Genomic DNA, 7,605 nt, shown 5'->3' on the forward strand with positions numbered 1-7,605 from the left:
TGGTACTTCCTATGGCAAAGGAAATCTGGTGATGGTTGATAGTGTGACCACGCTCAAGGGCAGATCCAGCATTTTTAAAAGGGAGGGGTCCAAAATATCAAAATCCTGTCAGTGGGGGAATGCTTCTCAACAACATACTATATTTGGTTTTCAAACGGGACAGGGTCCCGACCCTCAGAATCTGCCTTTTATGCTGAATTCAGATGGCGATTATGACTTATCAAACAGCTGTTACACCTGGCACTTTAACAATTGACAGAAAAGAGAAAATGCTTGTTTGCTTGAAAGGGAAAGTATTAGGGGAATTATATTATTAATTGTGCTCATAATATGAATCATTGCCTTGTCTGGTCCAGTTTTGAATATTTACATGCCGCCATTATTTAGCTGGACTATTGCAGAGTCACATTTACAAAGGGATCAGAGACAACAACACAACTGTCTTATCTGCATAGTTTTATTCCAATTTCTGTACACAGAGTACAAAACATATCCAGCAGATGATATTAAGCTTACATCCTGTACATGGTACTTGTTAAACAAAGTTGTCTTATCCCATATATATAGAATACATTTTTGGTCAGTCTTACATTACACCAAAAAGCCATGAACAGCCAGATCTGACACCCTGGCCCCAGAACATGGATAACAGAGTCATTATCACAGACTTAAATAAATACATCCATGCTTAGTTTGGGCCAACTACAGGGTAATCATGTTTCACGTCATATAAGAATTCATGTGTATTTTGTCTTCATCGGTAAATGAAAGGAATTGATTTTAGAATATGCTTGATTTCAAATTTACATTATTATTGGAGTGTAGAGAGAAGACAATTCTGTGTATCGAATATTCAAATTAGAATTAGTTTGAGTCTTGTTGAAATTTTACCATTTTTTTCTCCTCAGATTTAAGCCTTGTTTCGGCAAAATTGAAGCCATACGATGTTGTGGAACGCAAATAATCGGCTTGACATGCTGTACCCATGTTGGGAAGTTGAGGCCACACTTTTCTAATTTGATGTTTCAGGGATTTATTCCAGCTTTTTCACGCAAGGTCAGTCAAAATATATAGCTAAGTCAATCATTTATTTATTTATATGAAAATCATTCTGCCGTGGAGTTAAAGATGCAGCTGGCTTCTTGAATCACCGATAGTGATGTAGACATGGAATTTATATATACTATTTTATATTGTATAAAGGGGTCTATATTACTTGCATGAGACATAATAAAAAATAAATATTTTTGGTTTAATTTATTTCCTTTCCAGCTGCTTTTCATTAGGGGCGTTGGGGCTGTGAAAGGGAAAATACAAAAATGTGTGACCTAACCTCGGGTCTTGGGTCTTAGCTTGACGAAACACATTATCCTGTGGGCCACCCGACTATGGTTCATATCATGGCTGGCTTAAGTTTCAGACAGGACTGAATCTCTGCAAACGGGTTCCATTGTGGGTTATATTTTGATGGATAAATATTTGTTTCTGATGCAAGTAAGTATGTTTACCTTGTCATGTTTACAGGAACAACACTACTGCCAAGTTAACTGGCATCTTGGGTTACTATGGTGATCATGTATACTGTGCACAAATAATTTTGTGTTTACAATTAAGATTGTCAGTCTCCCGATATTACAAGTGGATATTTTATGGCACTTCACTTAGCTCTACAATTTGCTGATTATATTAAGGTTGGATATTGCTGTACATGCTGTTCACGGCAAATATTTAACAGGAACATAATTTATTAAGCGGTAAATATTATTACAGGTGTGTTCAGATCTGGATGTTCTTTGTGCGATTATCTCTCAACCAATCAGACACGAGAACAATGCTGGATGACATATTGGTTTATGGGTGTGAGTGAATCTCACATTCTGCTAGTCGTCAACTGTCCAGCATCAAATAGTGTTAAATATTAGCTTGCATACACATTGCACTGTCGTATATTATCCTGGTTTTAGGACTACCTTTGGGCTGTCACGCTGAAAGTGAGATCTGTCAATAGTTACTCAACATCGCGATGACTTCAGCTTTAAAAGATATTAAATTCATAAAATCAAACATTTAGTAACAAACTTGATAATTATTGGGATATTATTCAAATAAATCCTATTATCTTGATCAGTAGTTTTCATTCTTACCATGCTAACAGGGAACAAAACTTCGCTACAATAATTATATTGGTCTGTTACATAAAAACACTGGACCTATGTAGTACCAATTCCTATGGCTATTGCTGCATCAGCTGTTGTGGTACTACAACATGACAGTTCTCAAAGTACGATCATGTGACCCTCACAGCAGTTGTTTTAAGGGAGTCTGGCAAGAGACTTGTTGGTCGTTTTGGCATGACAAGCTGTGGAGGACTACAGTGCCACCTTGCAAGTCCACAGTCACAATCCAGAAAGGGATCTTAGCGCTAAGGTAATCCCAACTCAAATACTTTAACATAGACTTGTGCCAAGATAATTTTGTTCAATAAGGATTCCCCCAAAGTGATCTTAGCGCTGCAACTATCGTAAATCTATGGTATGGTACCGGACTACGATCACCTCACCGCTAGGGTCCTGTTCCCCAAAGTGATCTTAGCGTTGCAACTATCGTAAATCTATGGTATGGCACCGGACTACGATCACCTCACTGCTAGGGTCCTGTTCCACAAAGTGATCTTAGCGCTGCGACTATCGTAAATCTATGGTATGGTATGGGAATTAAAATCACCTTAACGCAAAGATCGCTGTGTGGAATGAGGCCCAGGGTAGTTTTCCCCAAAGTGATCTTAGCACTACAACTATCACAAACCTATGTTATGGTACCGGACAATACGATCACCTCTGCACTGGGGTCCTGTTCCACAAAGCGATCTTAGCTCAATGATTTTCATAAATCTATGTAGGGGAGCGCTAAGATCACTTTGAGGGATGAGGCCAGACCCTCTTAATACCTTGATATAGACTATTGACTGTAGTAGCACTGACATCATTTTGTGGACTGTCAGGCTGGTTACAGATCAGGTTGAGAATTCAGACAATTTCTGAACCCGACACACTGTGTCTTCACAAACTTGTATGCAAATTGTGACTTCGAAATCTCCAAGCACACCCGGCCCACACAGCCTTTCTCTGATACATAAGACCATCAAGGCAATAACATCCTCAAACACACAACCCACCCAGTTACACGTGAAAACAGGAACTGCAGGACAACAGATGTTGCAGGACATACGATATCACCTGACTCAACCATAATCTTCAAGTCTGACAACTGCAATGAAAGCAAGGAGATTCTTATCGACCCAGCTTTAAGAAAATATTAGGCTTCTTCTAAAACTTGACACGATGGTGTCTCTCCCACCCTCAAATAAATCAAAATAAAGTCATTCTTCTCAAAGAGTGTGGAATTGCACTTTTCCTTGGAGAAAATATATTATTATGCGATGAACAAAAGCACAAGCTGCTAAAACGTCTACATTGACAATCTGACGACATCCTTAGAAATCAGAAATATCCACCTTACAATACAGAAGGGAGGTAAGTCACGACAGTGTCAGTCCCTGAAGCATTCTGCAGCAAAGAATAATTCCACAGAATTCTGCAAGACACATGCTTGTGTTTTCTGTTAAAAATAAAAGAAAAGCAACTTTTTGTTGTAAATAAATGTTTAAATTTCACATTAAAATTAGAAACAAATGTACACAAAATCCATTTGGATTAAAATCAACTGTAAGCCAGTCATGCCACCCAATACAACAGCGACAATTTATACTGATTAGCACTGAAAATGGTAACAAAAGTCCTGATTGTTAAAATGTGTTTCCATGGTGAAATTTCATTCATGAATGCAGAATACTGATGTGCAAGGTGTGGATTCTCTCAAGACTGAAACAGAATTAGATGTATCACTGCCAAACAAACTCAGGAAAAATCTTGGCCTGACAACTGAAATCCAGATGACCCTCCCACTCCACCACAGTTCCCCAATTCAATGGAAATAGACTCGAGGTGCACACACTGATTATTCATTAGCTTATGAAACATTGCAAAACTGTACAATAATTTCTGTGAATCAGTAAGAATTCTGTGATGTCAAAGAGTGCTTCAGAGCCGTTACCATAGAGATCGGCAGATCCTGCTTATCATCCACCCGGATACGATCAGTTACAGGCCAACAACACAGGACAGTGGGTTCATGTGCAACTCCGATGTCTTGCATCATATACTTTCAGAGGTATAAACAATAGACACACATTGACAGGTAAATTGTTTTTTCTTGGTGAAGAACTGGTATAATTAAATCCTTCACATGGGATATACAACAAAGAATTGAATTCTTCAAACGAAGATTCTGCTGAGGCAGAACATAAAGTGGGGCAGTGGACAAGCGGCTTGGGTGATTCTTACCATATATAACTTTTGACTCGAATTCTGATTCATGAATTAGTTTGCAATACTCTGTGTTTTGATCTCCGTTAGCTCACTACTAGAATTTCTAAGCTTCATATTTTTCACGAGAATCAGCTCCTTGTCCAGTTGACATTCTGAGACCTCCTTCCCCTACCAAGAATTGACCAACTCTCCAAATCAGTCCACAGATTTCTAAACAACACTTCATGATACTGAAATAAATGCCTTTCTTGACCCACTTGAAATCTGTCCCATCAGCATAATGTAGTGGGCTGTAATAAGGAAGGTGGCAGACAGCAACAGTTTGGGCAATCAACATCGAGTTTGGCAATCTACCCTCAAATCGGGGGCTAAAAAGCTTGAAAACAATTGTTTCCAAACAACTCATAAAAACAGCACTTTGTGATGACCTGGGAAGGTTGCCGTACGTCAATAAAGAATACTTGTACATTAATGTTGGTAATCCAGCTTAGGATGAAGCACATTGTGTTAATAAACATAAGATAGTTATCTGTTTATCTGATCTGATTTCCGGGTAAAATTGACTCTTAACATGAAATAACATGCTAGACGTTTTTTCTATAAACGGAAGAACCACACCCCAGGAGGGCTATTCGACATGCAGCATGTGATCGGTTGATCAGCCTTGAATAAATGTGTCCGTACAAAAACAGCGACTTCCTAAAGGACCAAGTATTACCTACAAAGAGGTGTGGACTAGGGATTATCAAGACTGCTAAATGTATGACTTGCCTATGAATATCTTTGCAACACTGCCCCTCCTGAAATTCTGGTCCAACTTCATGGCCTCACCCATGGGTTTTATTTCATTTAATGTATTTAGTATAATGACACATCCCCATACAATGTATCAATGGCTGCCCAGTAGTTTTGCCTTGGGGCACCCACCTCCTGATTCCTGTATTATTTTGTCACATCTTTCATCATGTTCATGAGATAATTGTTGACCCGGAAATATCTCAGCAGTCACTGTATTAAAAGAAGATCACTATCCTTGGTCCACTACTACACAACATCTCCCCAGCTGAGAAACAAAATAATAGTATTATCATTTGCAAACATCTTCAGTAAAACAAATGACATATATTTTCTTCTAAAATCTGTGCACCGACATGAAACCCTAAACAAAGGACTTACTTTCACTCACTCTCCGTCCACTTAACTTAATCTGCTTTTAACTCCCGTTACACAAATAGCAACCAAACACTTAAACAATTCACAACACGTAAAAGGCATTAAAACTGAAAAGAATTCAACTGGCCTGAAATATTCGAAAGAAAATATTGTCTTGGATAAACATGATAAAAAAAAGGTCCAATTATTCTTAATAAATTATTCTAAAAAATGCCATTTTTCAGTCTTATCCTAAATTAATCTTCAGAAGGCTACCTAAAGACTATTCTAACATACATAGAACTGTTGTAAATCTGTTTAATATTCGTTTGGCACACATACAACATCACCAATCAATAGACAATCACAAGCAATCACTACGTCATCAAAGGCACAGTTCTACAGTGCAACATCAGTTGTTGAGTCATGCCAGTATGTACAGTGTTCCAGTAGATGTGGCAGATATCCACTGATATCAGGACAAACATGACATCCTGAGGACAAGAATACATATCGGAGACTATACATAATTAACTCATTTTCCTACAACGAAACATTATGTTCAAATAGCTGTAGAATATCATTTCAAATATAAGGTACACATGTCAGATTTGTGTAGAGAGAGCAGGTATGTCTCAATATTGAACACAGTACTGATACCAGATTCAGGTTTGAGGCAGATTACTGATATTAAAGTTTGTTTTTTGTTTAACGCCACCCTCAGCAATATTCCAGCTATATGACGGCAGCCTGTAACTAATCGAGTCTCGACCAGACAAGCCAGTGATTTATATCGATCGTAAGCAACGATCCACGCCGCCGGGGTACGATGACATTCAATGAAACAAGTCACAAAGTCTGCCCACCCGATCCATTTCGTCACCTCTTACGACCAGAATAGGTTGCTGGGGACCTCTAGTCACCCGGAATGCCCAAAAGGGGTATTACGGCTAAAAAACATTACAGCCTTGGTTCTCAGACAGCATCTGCATCACCATAAAGTCCACTGCACATTTAATATTTATTTCCATTTTCAAATTAAAAAAAAAAAAATCTTTAAATATTACGCATCTCGAACACACAACCCCAGCAGTGAAATGCTACAATACTTAAGAACATCATTTCGCCGAAATTAATGTAAACAAACTTTAGTTACATACTAGCTTGCACACACACCCTACCCCCACTCCACAAAAAAGACACATAAAAAGACGCCCACACGCATTATATTTTCTAAAGCCATTGCCTGAGAACCAATTCTTTTATTTTTTTAAGCCTAATAGAAAATATCTGGTCACAATATCTGAGATAGAGAATCTTTACCTAAACATACATTCTGGAACTGATTAACATTAATGAGAATAAACTGATTAGTAACATCGATGAAAATGACAAACCATGTGTCCCCATGAACTGAATGCCTTGAGTGAGCGAGTGAGTTTGGTTTTACGCCGCTTTTAGCAATATTCCAGCAATATCACGGTGGGGGACACCAGAAATGGGCTTCACACATTGTACCCATGTCAGGAATCGAACCCGGGTCTTCGGCGTGACGAGCGAACGCTTTAACCACTAGGCTACCCGACCGCCCCACTGAATGCCTTGACACAACAGGTTAGTAACAGTAGTTTCCTTGACACAAGGTGGGCCATACACGGTCAACTTAAGACAGTTCAGCCCACAGCGACTACTGGGTGATACCTACATTCTTCATCAACTTAGCCGAAATCACTAACAGCGTGTGACAACATATTACCCCATTTTTTCTAACTACTTTGGCACCAAAGATAATATGACCAAAAATTTAACCTGAGAAAGATAATCCAATTATGCAGGTAATAAACAGAAACTATTTTTAGCAATATCAAAATTGAATACACAGAAGAATAAAAATTTCAAAACAAATTATTTTTTTTAGATCACAACATTTCAATGTTTAAATCTGATGTTGGCGAAAAAATTAAATGTATTACTTGGCAGTAGCATAAAAAGTCTCAACCAGAGGATAATTCTTGGACAGAAACTGCTGCTACAGGGAAAAGGCAGAAACAAGACAGAATGCAAA

The sequence above is a fragment of the Haliotis cracherodii genome, unplaced genomic scaffold (genome assembly GCF_022045235.1).
Source record: "Haliotis cracherodii isolate W230 unplaced genomic scaffold, xgHalCrac1.p SCAF_5, whole genome shotgun sequence".
NCBI lineage: Eukaryota > Metazoa > Mollusca > Gastropoda > Lepetellida > Haliotidae > Haliotis > Haliotis cracherodii.